Below are 15,112 nucleotides of genomic sequence, written 5' to 3'. Positions count from 1 at the left end.
AAATACCACCACCGCCAGCTGAATGTAAACAGGAACTATTGTTGGACAATCTCACTGCAAGGCTATAGAGTTGGTCCAAGTATCTGTTATCAACCATAATTTTAAAACTGGAACAGATCGAGCCGAAAATTCCTTTGTCTCTATGTATAACAACTGTTCCCCAGGGCATGTTACAGCAGCTGGGGGGAGGGGGGGGGGCTTGTATGGTATCTGGTGGCGTGACCCAAGACCACCAGGCAAACAGCACCCAAGCAGTGGTGGCAGTGTCTTTACCCAGTAAATCTAACTTTAATCATTCTAATCACACATCAGGGGAGATGATTACTGTTCCTCAGGAGGGCCATATGGAAGGGTAGGAAAATTTCAATGAGGGCCCACCATCTATGCACTCTTTCTCCCCCCCCCCCATATGGTCACGGCTGATCAGCACTGTATACTTGACCTCCCTGTTTTATTAGGGGTTCCCACACTCACTCCAGGCACCAAGGAAACTTCTTTGGATCTCATCCATAAGACCACTCACTGGTGTAACAACTATGTGATTAACGGTCCTAGAATCTCCTCTGAGATCATTATGGCCAGAAGAGTGGGGTGGATAGGTCATGCGACCAGGAAAAACGTTGAGGGGGATTGCATAGTTGTTAACTTCAAGAATCCCATGAAGGCTCAAGCACTGGCAGGTTGTCAATTTAAGAATGGTACCAAGACCAAAATCAGAGCAGTCCCCTTACAGTCTTTTTATCCTTTTAAACCACCCCCAGCTAATCCCCAATGGCAGTTGCCATTTAAATTGGTCAAGTCTATTCAAGATAGAAATGTGAACCCAGTACTAGCTCTGACAAACCGTTATCTATCCCTAGCTTGCCCTGAGAGCCTTGACGAAAATCATTAACTACCGTCGGTGGCTGAAAAAACCCAGTGCAAGATGTCGTTATCGAATACTTCTAATAAGCCATGTGCATCTGCTCCTACACTTCTACCTTTGCTGGATAACTTCTCTAATCCTATTTCTACATCAGTCTCCCCTGCTGACCCTTTTTTGAAAGTACTGTCCTGGAACATAGCTTGCCTTAGGTCAAAGAAGCGAAACATAAATTGGGAACACTTTCTTGCCACATAGCACATCATTGCTTCACAAGAAATATTGGAACCCAACAACTGTTTTTATCTAGATGGTTTTATCACATTTTTCAAACATGCAACCCCCTCGAATATGGGAAGAGCCATGGGGGGTCTTCTCTTAATGTTTTCTCTTAAACTCTCCTACAAAGCCAAACTGATTAATTGCCGATCACCCCTTGTTCTAGCAGTGGAACTGTCATACAAGAATCTCCCCACCCTGTTAGTGGTTAATTTTTATAATTCCTTCACCAGCTCTCAAGAGACTGAACATCTATTAGCCCTAGAGGATTTTCTGGAAAGTTACGGGGAAGGAAGACAAGCATACCATGATACATTAATCCTAGGGGATTTCAATATTCATCATTGTTGTCTTTACTGTACTCCCATGCAGGATGAGGGTGATGGCTTCGACCTGTCAAATCACGTTGAGCACACATTTGTTAGATAGTTTCCTATCAGGCCATGATTTGCAATGCCTACAGCAAACTGACACCACTGTCCTGGTCCCCACCTATGCAGGCAGCGGTAGCCCTAGTATAATTTATCACATTATGTTATCTGCACTATTAGTGCCGGTTTTCAAAAACCAAAGTGTTACCAGGAACTGCCTCAGCAATCATAATCCTTTAATACTGGATCTCTCCCTGTCGGCTGCCATAAAAGGGGGGGGGGGGTAACTAGTCAAATCTCTAATGCTAACATTAGTACTAAACACCAAGCATGGAGACTGAAGTGGGAAAGGATCATTCCGGAGAGTTTCCTAGACAATTTGTATTCCACCTGTGATCCGGAGTTTCAAGTCTGTATGGATCCTGTCCCACATGATAGAGCCACTCTAGACGCTTTTGATAAAATCGCTAAGCAGGTAGCATCCGATTTAACCTCTAAAACTAGAGCTAGATGCCCAAAACCTAAAAGGTGGTTTGACAATACCTGTTCGGCTTCCCATAAAGAACTAAAGCAGGCCCTTATGCAAAACCAAGGGACGCAACATTGATTAGGAGCCGCTGGAAGGCCTATAAACATGCAGTTCAGGAAAAAAAGAAGCTGCTAAGGGAGCAGGCTTGGGAGGCGCTCAGCCAAGCTGGACGGATTTTGGTCGGTGTTCAATAGCCCTTTCTTTTGGGATATGCCAAACTCTAGTAGAAACTGCACGATACCTGCTGAGCTCTGGGTCCAGCATTTTGGAAGCATCTATAGCGATGTAAATCTGGAAGTTTCTGTGGGACAATCAGCTCCCGGCCCACAGAGTATCCTGCTCCATTACAGTATAGATGAGGTTCATAAAGCTATTACCTCCATTTCTGGGGGATAGGTGCCGGGATCAGACGGGGTACCATCAGACCTCTATAAGGCCGATCCCAAGGTCTGGGCCAAGATCCTAACCCACGTTTTTAATGCAGTCTGCTCTTGTGGCTTTCCCTCATCATAGGCAAAGGCGGTTATCATCGCCATTTTAAAAAATGGCGCCTGGGATGACCCTGCATGCTATAGACTGATCTGCCTCCTAAATTCAGAGGCCAAAATTTTGGGGAAAGTAATATTGGATTGCCTAACAGCTTGGCTTGATAAGGTTAACATCATTTCTGATCTGCAATATGGCTTCAAACAGGGGAAAGGAACCTTGGACCAATGCCTTAACCCGCATTTAGTCATTGGGAAGTACACCATCGCTAAGAGGGGAGTTTTACATCTGACCTTTATGGACCTAACCTCAGCATCGTTTGATTATGTTAATAGGTCTAAGTTGTGGTTGGTGTTACGCGATCTGGGTTTAGACATAGAGTTGGTCTCCTTCTTGCACACTGCCCATGAAAACACTACGGCAGCGGTAAGGTACAATGCAGATGGCAGTCTGACAAGCTCTTGGGAAGTAAAAAGGGGGGTCCGGCAGGGGTGCATTTTGGCCCCCCTGCTGTTTACTCTATATACTAACAAACTGGGAGACTCCCTAACATCCTGTCGCAAAGACATACCAAGAGCTAGCTCCAAGTTGATCCCAGCACTCTTGTATGCAGATGATCCAGTTCTACTGGCCAGAACTGCAACAGGCCTTCAACAACTTTTAAATTGTTTTATTGGTTTTATGGATTCGTTAGATTTAACCACAAATCTTAAGAAATCACACACTATGACCATAGGTCCCCGAAAGGCGGCCAAGGCAAAGTTTTATTGTAAGGGGACAGAATTAACCAAAGTATCTATGTTTCCATACCTAGGGGTACTTTTTGATGAGCAAGGATCTTGGTGTGCGCACCATTTACGTAACAGAACATCTTATCCAGAGCAGCAGGGGCCACCTTGAACTTTGCCAAAAGATTGGGATCAAAGACCCTTCCCGCACTATTGAAGGTCTATAATGCAAAATGTATCCCAATGGCAACCTATGGGTGTGACATTTTGGGCTATAAGGATGTTGAGGCAATCCAGGCGGCTGAGAATAATTTTATGCGGAAACTCCTTGCGGTCCCCACTGCAACCCTTGTTTTTAACTTACACAAAGAATTGGGAGTGGGTTACATCTCAGACCAGATCGCGGCCGCCCCGCTGTTGTGCTGGCTTAGAATCTGGGCAAGTCCAACCGCAACTTAAATCAACTTATAATTACAGATTGCATTGCATTGGAGGGGGCGTTACATATTCCCTGGTTGAAATACATAAAGGAACAGACTAGATGGCTTGGCCATCCTGACCTGTTCCCGAGCCCCGGGTCCCTTGGCAAGACTGCTATCAGAGACCTCAAACAGCAGTTTCTGGACAAACGGCACAGGCTCAGGGAGGAGAAGGAGTTAGTCAAACCGTCGGTGAGAAGGTTTGCTATATTGAGCTTTGGTCCACAGATGCAGTCATATTTATTTTACGCCAACAAAGCATATCATCTTTTTGTTCTGACCAGATTTCATTTGAACCTGGTCCCCTGGCTTCTGGCTTTTCCCCAAGGTTACTCGAAACCTCACTAAAACCATGCCCCTGTGATAATTTTTCAGAGCAGGATACTCTGCATTTTATGCTTTTCTGTGCCCACTACGATTCCTTGGGCAGAAAACATATCTCACTATTATTTAGAGACCGCCAATTTGTTCAAGTCAGGCCCGGCTCTGATCTACCTGCAAATGTTATCCTCTCCCATGGTATGCTTTGGGGTTGCTAGCTTTCTAATTGGGGCTATCAGGCACAGGAAAAAGTTGTCACCGCAATAGCCATCCTGCTCCCTCAGTTAGTGCTAACCTGATTTTGAGCCATTATAATGTGCACTTTATGAGATAATGCTTATAGCCTCTGGACTAATGTCTAGCACTGTTGCACTTTATATGTTGTACCCTCTGCAGGTCTATATGTGATCGATGAAATAATCAAGTCGGATGTCCCTATATTGCTCTGTACAGATATTTTAAACATTTTTATGTTCACCTAAGTTTTTATGTATAAAATGTTTTTCAATGAAATGTCCTTTTAAAATGTCTACTTTTATGGCTCTTGGCTGCCGAATAAAGTACTTATGACTTTTACTTTGACTTTGTATCCAGCCTCCTGATACTCTCACTGGACTTGAAGCTCAAATAACTCCTCACTGGGTCTTCCAGGGCAACTCAGAATTATGAGCACTGAGGTACATCAAGGAAATGATGAATTGTTTATTTATTTGAACAACAAAACATCACCAGTGATGTTGTCATTGCACATTTTGCACCACCCATGTAGGCGTAGTAATCGTTTCACAGGTTTCATTTCAAGCACCCCTAATTATAATTTCTCACAGCCACACTAAAAATGCCAAAATGACAACGAGTGCCAAACAGCGCATAGAAACACATATATTCACTTCGATGACCATCTTGGAATCACTGTTATTTATTAGGAAACCCATTCAAAAATGGACATATATGTGTCTGCATGTGTGTGCATGAATTGTCACACACTGGCAGCCATTTTGAAATTACCTTTTGATAACTCACACAGGCAGTGGCAATGCTATATAAACCTTTCAAAGGTAAGACCAATTGGCTTGGATAATGCTTGTTTATATGTGGTAAAGATGGTGTCACACCTGCTCTACCTCTCTCCTCAGTGCTAACCTTTGAGTTCTTTAGAGAGGCCTTTGAGGGCTCACAGGTGTAGAGGAGCAAAACCACTGCAGTGGGGACAAAAGTCCTGAAGCCTGTGTGTATGCTGGAGCACTGAACTTCAAAAGGGATAGGCCGTGCAACACAACATCTGGATAGGGTATAATTGTTTTATAGTATATATGCCTGCTACTTTTTTCCAGAGTTAAGTTGAGACTATTGACTTTTGAAATAAAATTATGTCCAATTATGTCTGCTTGCTTTCACATTGTGACAGTTCTTAGTAAAATTATTCTAAGGTTTTAGGATGCCACATAAACAGAGTCCACTAAGGGCCACAGAGGTAGCTGTGTGATTCCAGTTGAAAATCATGCATCGGTACCTAAACACTCCGATACACAGGACATTTATTTGGGGGGGTGAGAAAGCCACCCCTTCTTCTTCATATCATACCAAGGGGCATATGTACAAGCCCCTATTGCCACGGGAACATCACTTTTTGCGAAGTTCATTTGGCGATAGGGGCTTCGCCTTATTTACAAGGTAGCGTTAAGCCACTTAATGTGGCTTAACGCTGCCTTGTAAATAAGGTCCCCTTTGAGGGGTATGTATGTTGCAGTGGGCGTTACACCGCAACACCGGTTGATTCTGACGCTGCCTCCTATTTACAAGGGAGGTGTAAATAGGAGGCAGCGCCAGTATTAAGACCAGGGAAAACCTGGTATTACACTGGCGCAACAAGGAGAGAGGTTTCATTTATCCTCGATTGTGCTGTTTTCATCTGTGCTGCCTTGTGCAGCACAGAAGAAAACAGCTAAAGGCCAATGATTGTTTATGTACAGGAAGGTCCCCCTTCCTGCACATAAACAATCATGTTTTTAAAATTCAAATTATTATTATTTTTTTTTTTAAAGAAACCTTTATTTGACTTCAAGGAGTTACAGACATGGGCCTACAACCCTTTGGGCCGGCCGCTAATTAGCATGAGACGTATCATTCACCGTTATACAGATTGGTCAATCCGAGGAGCCCGTCAGTCCATCATGCTCCCAGTGAAGGCAGAAGCAATAGTTGAGTGACAATATTAAATACGGTTTCAGTTTTCAAGTTAAAACTAAAAAACATTACACACAAGCAAGGCAATAGGCATTGTAAATGTCAGGACGCGCTCCCCGGGGTAGGGAATCAATGATCAGCGGCAAAGAAGGGAGGGGGGCACGGGAACAGAGGAAAAATCAAACTGTAACTCACTCGTAACCTAACAGATGAGGAATGCTCGGCTAGGGGGACAAAGAGGCATCCAATACAACAGCCAGAGGAGGGGCACAGATGTCTCCGCGATAAGCGTTCCACGGACCCCACACCCCAGTCCATTTCCTCGGCTTGCCTCTCGCTACATACACCGTCTTTTCTCTAAACATGCACCAATCCATATTCTCCTTCCACACCGAGACCGTGGGCGGCCTCTGGGAACCCCATAACTGGACAATATTACGTTTAGCCACCATATTTCCCAAAGTCGCCCACCGCGTCTGTGCCACATTATAATCGTTTGGCTCCCACACGTTCAGCAAGCATCTCCTAGCTTCTGGAAGCAGAGCAACGTGAGTGACCTCTTCCATTACCGCATGCACCCGACGCCAAAAGAGCGCCACCTCAGGGCATTCCCATATAACATGAAGGAAAGTACCCAGCGAACCACAGCCACGCTTACACATCCCATCCACGGAGAAACCCATGCGCATCAGGCGGGGACCAGTGACATACACTCTATGGAGTATCTTTAGTTGTACGAACCGAAGGTGGGCCGGAATTGCCACCTCCCGCGGGGAGGCTATTGCCGAAACCCAATCCTCATCATCTAATTCCAAACCGTCAGCCACCCAGATCTCCCTCAAGCGGGTCAACAGATCCGCCTGATCGTTGATAAGCTTTTTATAGATCAAGGAGATTGTGCTGTCAGGCACGTAGCCATCGAGCACCCTATCCTCCAGCGGGGAATTTTCCGGGATAGCAGTAGCATCAGGGAAAACCGAGCGCAATGCATGACGGACCTGAGCATACCGGAAATACACCCTATCGTTTAGCTTATATTCCGCTTTCAGCATTTCAAACGTTTTAAACTCCCCTTTCACCCAGAGGTCACTCACCTTACATATGCCAATCATATCCCATTTCTCAAACCCTTTAGTTTTCCACAAACAGCCCAGCCTTTCCGAAGCATACAGTGGAGTCGCTCGAGTCAGGCGGTCCTTCCAACCCATCGCAGCATTAGCAGCATGCCACAAACGTACCGCTATCTTTGTTGGGCCTGTCAACTGCACACCAAGAGACTTCGAATAGAGTGCTCTATTATAATCCCCCCCAGGCAATAGCATTTTATCCATCTCGAACGCCGGGTTCAGGGCCAGCCCGAACATCCCGTGGTTCACCGCCGCCAATTGGGACACCCAATAATATCGCTTGATATCGGGGAGTGCAATTCCTCCATCATACCAAGGGAGTGTCAATTTTGTGAGAGCAATTCGGGATCGCCCGTCCCAAAACAACCGCCTCTGCAAGCTCTCCACCTCACGGAAATAGCGGGCCGGTATGACATCGAGTGTATTTTGCAGTGCATACAGGAATCGTGGCAGCGACATCATTTTGAACAACGCCGCGCGTCCGAGCGGCGAAAGCGGAAGCCGTCGCCACCTCGAGACGTCGGCCCTCAGTCGTTGGAGTGGGGGGAGTAGGTTCCACTCATAATGGGCCACAGGGTCCAAAGTTATGAAAACTCTCAAGTATTTAAACCCTGACTGCGAAATCTGGATAGGGCAGCCACGCGGAAGGAGAGGAGCATCCCCAGAGAGAACATAGACGCATGACTTGGCCCAGTTAATGACCAAGCCGGAGTTGCGACCAAATGAGTTCAGAACATCGACCAGTACTATCAAAGACTGCCGGGGAGAAGTGAGGTACAGGAGAATGTCGTCCGCATAAAGAGAGATGCGGTCCTCAAATTCAGGCGTCCACCTAATGCCGCGCAATGAGGGCTCCCATCGTAACCAGGCGGCCAGAGGTTCCAAGGCAAGTGCAAAGAGGAGGGGCGACAGCGGACAACCCTGCCGCGTGCCTCTTCCCAACCCGAAGGGTTCCGACACTCTGCCATTCACAACTACCTGAGCCAACGGTTCCTTATACAGCAACTTCACTCAACCGATAAACCCGGGGCCAAAACCAAACTTCGCAAGCGCCGCCCAAAGATACGGCCATTCTAGGGTATCGAACGCCATAGTGGCATCCAAGGACGCCAAAACGGCCGGTTCACGTATGTACTCCGCTCTGGCGAGCACTCCATGAAGACGCCTCAGGTTCAGAGCCGTATTACGGTGAGGTATGAAACCGGACTGGTCCGGATGGATCAAGTCGCCAACGACCCTAACCAGACGATTAGCTAAAACCTTAGCAAGAATTTTAGGCTCAGCATTTAATAATGAGATGGGCCTGTAAGAAATACACTGATCCCGCGGCTTCCCCTCCTTGTGAATCACAACTATGGTAGCGAGACGCTGATCATAGGGGAGGGAGCCCATGTCACGTGCCTCAAGAAACATGTCGCAGAGATGAGGCGCCATCTTGTCCGGGCGCAGTTTATACAGTTCAATGGGAAGGCCACTGGGACCATGGCCTTGCCAGAAGCGACCGAGCGAATAGCCAAAGCAACCTCATCAGGCGACAACGTCGCATCCATCAGTACCCTATCCGCCTCTGACAAAGACGGCAACACTATATCTCTCAGCAACAGATGAGAGTCATCCTCAAGGCCATTCGAGACTGGAGAATATACGTCGCGGAAATAAGTCGCGAAACATTCAACAATTTCCACAGGGTCAGTCACACGCACGCCATCCGCTCTCTCAATAACTGGCACCACTCGACTCGCTCTCTCCTTCTTGTCCAACCATGCAATCAATTTTCCAGCCTTGTCCCCCACATCGTATAAGCGCCTCTGTTGCTCTCTACTCATCACTTTGGCAGCATCATTAACCAACGCTCTATAGTCAAGCTGCTTAAGACTGAGAACATGCAACTTATCATTCGTAACACCCAGCTCCAGGTCCCCCTCCAACTTGGCTATGTCGTTTTCAAGGCGAACCACCTGGTCAGTCTTGCTTTTCTTGGAGTGGGAAATTAGAGAAAGAGCCTGTCCACGGAGCACTGTTTTGAAGGCTTCCCATAACGAGACAGCAGAGGACACTGACCCCACGTTTTCAGTGAAATAGCGCTCAATAGACTTGACCAGGTCCGGCCGGATTTTAGGATTACGCAGGTACCAGGGGTTAATCGGTGCCAACCTCCCCTCAGCCCCGGGGGTGACCTCGATGTGCAACAGTAGAGGGGAGTGATCGGAAATACCCCGGGCCAGATGTCTTACTTCCCTAATCATCAAAGCTTGGGCCGCCGGCATAAGGACATAATCAAGTCTCGACAAACTCCCATGAGCCCCTGAGTGGAAAGTGTATTGCGCCTGTCCCGGGTGCATTAGTCTCCAGCAGTCTATCAGTCCGAGGGTATCTATAAACTCACTCAGCCGGCCTGTGCCCCCGGGAGATCCCTGGGAGGGTGACGATCCGCCCCGCCAGATACGACAGAGTTAAAATCGCCCCCCACCACCAGAACCCCCCCCGGGAGTCCCAAGAACATTCGCCCCAAATCAGCGAAAGTTACGGTCTGCAATCCTGGTGGGACATAAACAGAAAAAAGCGAGATGGTTCTGCCCTCCCATCGGCCTACAAGTGCAGCATACCGCCCTCTATCATCATGGATCACATCGTCCACCTCCAACGGGAGAGAGGCTCTAATCAAGATGCCCACCCCACGCGAGCCAGAAGTGAAACCAGAATGCACAACGAGAAGATATCCCCGCCTAGTCATAGCATGGCAAGAATTCCCAATTAGATGCGTTTCCTGCAGAAAGACAATATCTGGCGACAGCCGTTTCAAAAGCTGCAGTACTACTCCACGTTTAATCCTATCCCCCAAGCCATTCACATTCCACGAGAGTACTCTCAATCACCTACTCCCCATCCCAACCCCGCGCACAACTCCCCCCCAGAGAACACGATCCCGACCACCAGTCGTATGGCGTGACATTGCCTTGTAGAACATTCAAACATTCCCCAACTCCCCCCCTCCCCACCAACCTTCCCGTTACAACTCCCCCCACCCTGCACCCCTGCATGAGCCCATGTAGCCCCCCAACTTGCAGTGTGCCTGTCGCCCTAGCATTAACTACGCTACAAAAAGAAAACCCAGAGGAGGAAAGAGCCTCACTGAGCACCCCACAACCCCCGGGCATTGAAGGATAAGGCACTGGATAGAAACACCAAACCAAAATATGGAAGTGTCATCACAATAGTCAGTCACCGGGAACCAAAAGTCTATTCCTGTCCAGCCAAGCCCACTCCGTTCCCTTCAGACTGTCCCTCTCGACGTCGTTGCTGAGGCAGGGTATCAAACCAATCTCCAACCTCCTCCGGCCGATCGAAGAAATGCGTCCGCTCCTCAAACTCAACACGCAACCTGGCCGGAAAGAGCATCGCATATTTCAGGTCCATGTCTCTCAGTCGCCGTTTAACACCCATGAACTCCTGTCGCTGCTTTTGGACCAATTGTGTGAAGTCCGGGTAGAAACTTATATGAGTGTCGGCCCAATCACCCTCGAGGCCTGCAGTATAGCATCCCTGTCCCTGAAATGAAAAATTCTGGCAATGATGGGCCGTGGGGGAGCGCCCGGTTTAGGCTTACCACCCGGAACTCTATGGGCCCGCTCAACCGCAAAGAATTTACTCAAGCCTTTGGGTGCGAGATGGTTGATCACGAGGTCTTCCATGAAGAGGTCAGCCGCAGGGACCTCCGATTTCTCCGGCACCCCGATTATGCGCACATTATTCCGCCGAGCCCTACTTTCAAAATCGTCCAGTCAACGGACCGACAAAGCAGTGGACGTCCGCAGATTACGGACCTCGGCTTGCAGGTCAGACACGTCCGTTACCAGACTCGACGTCGTCAGACCCAAGGATTTGACCTTTTCATTCGTTTGTGAAAGGTCCGCTCTGACTAGTTTAACGTCGATCAAAACCGTGTCCAATTTATGGGCCAATGTATCGAATTGCTGGCCGACCTCCGCTTTCATCTCATTAATGGCACCCATGACGTCCTGCAATGTTAACTCCGTAGACGATCCCGGGCCATCCTTGCGTCTCTCCGGTGACTTATGCAGGCCACTAGGGGATCCTTTCGACTGGGTATAGCGGTCCATGTTGTTAGCTTGGGTATGAGCTCCCCGCCTAGTCGTCTTGGATTTTTGTTTATCTCCGTCCAATCTAGCCGCCATTGTCTGATGGTCGCCAAGGGTGTCGGCCACCAACACGATGAGCGATCCCCGGAGAGCCAATCTAGGGAGCCTCGGCGATCACGAAAGGTAGTCCAGGCTAGTGTCCAAGAGCAGGCAGGATACCCAATCGTCCCACTATAAATGCGTGCTGACAATCCGGGGCCCCTCAGTCAGTTTCAGCGAGGAGACCCGAAACCGAAAGTGAAAGTATGGGGTGCGCACCGGCCCAAGTCCTGCATGCCGTTGTTGTTCACTTTCTGCCCGGGCACCATGCCAACTCGAGTCCGGGGCAAGGTCCGGAGTAGGCCGCCAACTTGGAATCGATGCTATTCCGGTTCCTGAAGTCCGATTTGGATTTGGACAACAGGTATCACCTCCACATAGGTTCGCCCGTAGAAGCCCGTCGATAGAATCAGGATAAATTCAGGATAGACGTGGGAAGTTGTGGAGGCCCTCGGGAGCCCTGTGCCTACGCGACCATCTTGGTTGCGCGCTCTAAAATTCAATTTTTAAACTTCTGTGTGTGCTGCATTAAGCAGCACACATAGAAGTTACAATTCGGCATGTAAAGATTGTGTATGTGCAGGAAGTGGGACCTTCCTGCACATAAACAATGTTCCCCTGCACGCAGACACCCTTACACTACTGTTAAATGTAGCGCCAGCACAGGGGGAAACTCAGGGCTGCATCATGTTCTTGTAAATATATGGTGCAGCCCTGCGTTACAGAAGTTGCAGAGTGCAGCGTTAAGCCACTTCCCTTGTACATATGCCCCCAAGAGTTCCAAAATGGTTTCCCATCCTCCTTTTGTTTCTTATAAGCAAGCTACAGTGTTGTAATGGACAAAACACCTATCATTCCCCCTTAGTACAGAATGCTCCAAAATGAATACATTGCTAATCGAATACTGCATTGTTTGCTTCTCTCTAAATATCTCTGAGACAGCTACGCCCTGGCTCTCCCACACTGAAAATGTGAGGAATATCATGGTTGGAGTTCAGAGGCCAAGCAAGAATACAGAATAAAGCGCCAGCAATAAATATCAGTGCCATCTCTAGGATGATTCCCGACTAGAGCTGTGAAATACAATCATTATGTGATGAAGGTTTTCAACAGTGTATTATTTACAGTTCAATAACACTGTTTATGTGCAATCTATTCTAGCCGTGCTATTTCTGGAAATGCACTCTTTTGACACCTACCATCTACGGCTCCACGTTTGCGTGCATTTGCTTCGTATCATCATCTTTAAGTCCTGTCTCATGAATCCATATGTCTTGGTGTATTTCATCGTAAGCACAGACATTCCACTTGCATGGACATGGTGCCTTTGGTTGGCTGTGAGCTCCATGTAGGTATGCTATCGACAATGCTGGAGTAACTTTATAGGTGTGTGTACAATTGTAAAGCTTTTTTTTCACAACTTTGCAAATCTCTCTTAAAGCATCTTCTAATTTGCTGACTTTATGAAGTGAAGAGAAAGAAAATTGATGGGTGAAATGCTTTAGTTAACCTCTACTGGTAAGTGGCTGCATTACATTACATCGTGTTTTGCTCATCATACCACTACATAGTCACCATAAGCAGATAAGCTTTGGGACAGCTTCAACAGGCACTGTCCAGCTAAAACTGCCAGGCTCCCTTTCCCCTGAATAGGAACAGAAGCAAACCCAGACTGATCGCAGCCATATTGGGCCTAGTCACTGAGGATAGGCATGAGGCCTTTGGCACGGAGAAAAACAGGAAGTGATGGATGCAATGCTTGACTTAATCTCAGTTACCAATAATTACTCTGGGTTGCATTCCAATCTATATATTCTTTTTCTTACTGTACAATTCCAGAGAGGAGAGAACCATATGCAAGCCCGAACTACCAGGCCACATCCTCTCTGAACACAGGCAAATCTTTTAATATGTCCCTGGGACATGTAGGAGAAAAAACAAACCTTATTATTGTCAGTCAATAATACTTTATTCGGTAATTTTAAACCTTAAAAGTACAAAGTACATAAAATACATAAAATCATCATTTTCAATAGCATTAGACTCTCAGTCTTAATTGCAGCCCCTAAATTTACAAATAAACTTAGTTATAAACGACACCCATAGTGCAAACCAGTGTCGTAAATATATTTTAAAAAACTTACAAGGCAGCCAAATTTAGAACCGTTTACAAAAATTAATCGCCCAGGTTATTTCATTTATTGCACAAATTAACATCCAAAAATGTAGTTCCTAAGTCTAAAAGCTCCAGTCAAAAAACCTGCAACACCAGAAATAACCAGGGGGGATGAAAGCAATTGCAAGAACAACATTGCTGGTTTCACTTGTTGGAAATACATTTCTTTTAGCAATGGCATGAAAAAACGCCTCCGACACGGGGCCAAATCCTCTTCTTTACTAAAACCTTTAGGGACTGCAAGGACCCAGTGGATCATATTTAACCTAAATCTCGTTAGTAAGTGACGATGATGAGGATTAATAACCATCGCCAAGTATGGCTCCACCACTGGACCCGTAAGAAACATGGTATGTGCCCTTACCGAGGGTTTGTTGAGCTCCCTCCCTTCCATTTCTGCAGCCATTAGTGAAAGAGATACCTTCTTAATCTTCACCAAATCCCCTTTCACCCCAGATATGGGTTTATTAAACAAGTCTGGTCGCCCTACCTTTTCCAGCCTGTTATTAGCATACCCAATCCAGGGGATTTGGAGTCCTTTCGCCAGTGATAAACAATGACCACGCACTTTCCAGTTTAGGACAGCACATGGGTTTGTCCAGATTCTCAGCCATTGCAAGACTGGAGCCAAGGCAATAAGGTCAGAGACATACCCTATGCCCAACTCTTCATGAACCACAAAAGCAGGGGTGCTAGCAGGAACTGTCAATATGTTTATCAAAAACCTATCTTCTATCCCTTGCAACTCCCTACTTTCTTTGTAGCCCCAGAGATCAGACCCAGAGCATGCCTAGGAATATATTTTTGCAGATAAACCTTGATCAGTACCTGCAATGGCCTGGCCCCTAACCTTCTTGCAAAGCCTGTTGTTGCTGCAACAGCTCTTAGCAAGGTGTTCTTTTTCCTGATTTTATGAGGGTTCCAGGACCCTTGCTTATCAAACACAATGCCTAAGTATGGGAAGGTGGCTACTTTTGTGAGTTCAACGCCCTTACTAAAAAATGTAATCTTTACTTTCTTTCGTTTGCACAGTACCATTGTTTGTGATTTTGTAAATTTTGTCACTAGGTCGAAAGAATCTATGAAGCCCACAAAGGCATCCAAAGACTTTCAAAGCCGCTGATGTCCTTGCTTTCAGGACCGCATCGTCCGTATACATTAAAGCAGGAATCATTTTTGGCCCAGTCCTGGGTACATCACTACAAACAGCAGTGAGTGTTGGCTCTAAATGGTTGATGTAGAGTGTGAATAGCAGAGGGGCAAGCATGCATGTCTACCTAACTCCCCTTTTGATTTCCACAGCGGCAAACTACAGTCCTCATCATACTTAATGAAAGGCAAAAGATTTGTATGGAGGGTATGTAGAAA

General features: G+C 46.9%; 1 long non-coding RNA gene across 2 annotated transcripts in view; it reads left to right on the top strand.

Moving 5' to 3' along the window:
* Positions 1 to 15,112, top strand: part of LOC146797765 (uncharacterized) — a 130,129-nt gene that overhangs the window by 24,673 nt on the left and 90,344 nt on the right. For both annotated transcript variants that reach the window (XR_014968529.1, XR_014968530.1), the window contains 2 exons: positions 4,650 to 4,732; positions 12,730 to 14,955. This is a non-coding gene — a long non-coding RNA (uncharacterized LOC146797765). The remainder of the gene's footprint in view (positions 1 to 4,649; positions 4,733 to 12,729; positions 14,956 to 15,112) is intronic.

The sequence above is a fragment of the Triturus cristatus genome, chromosome 9 (assembly GCF_964204655.1).
Source record: "Triturus cristatus chromosome 9, aTriCri1.1, whole genome shotgun sequence".
NCBI lineage: Eukaryota > Metazoa > Chordata > Amphibia > Caudata > Salamandridae > Triturus > Triturus cristatus.
The sequence above is the reverse complement of the archived record's forward strand: the minus strand, read 5'-3'. Positions and strand labels throughout refer to the sequence as shown.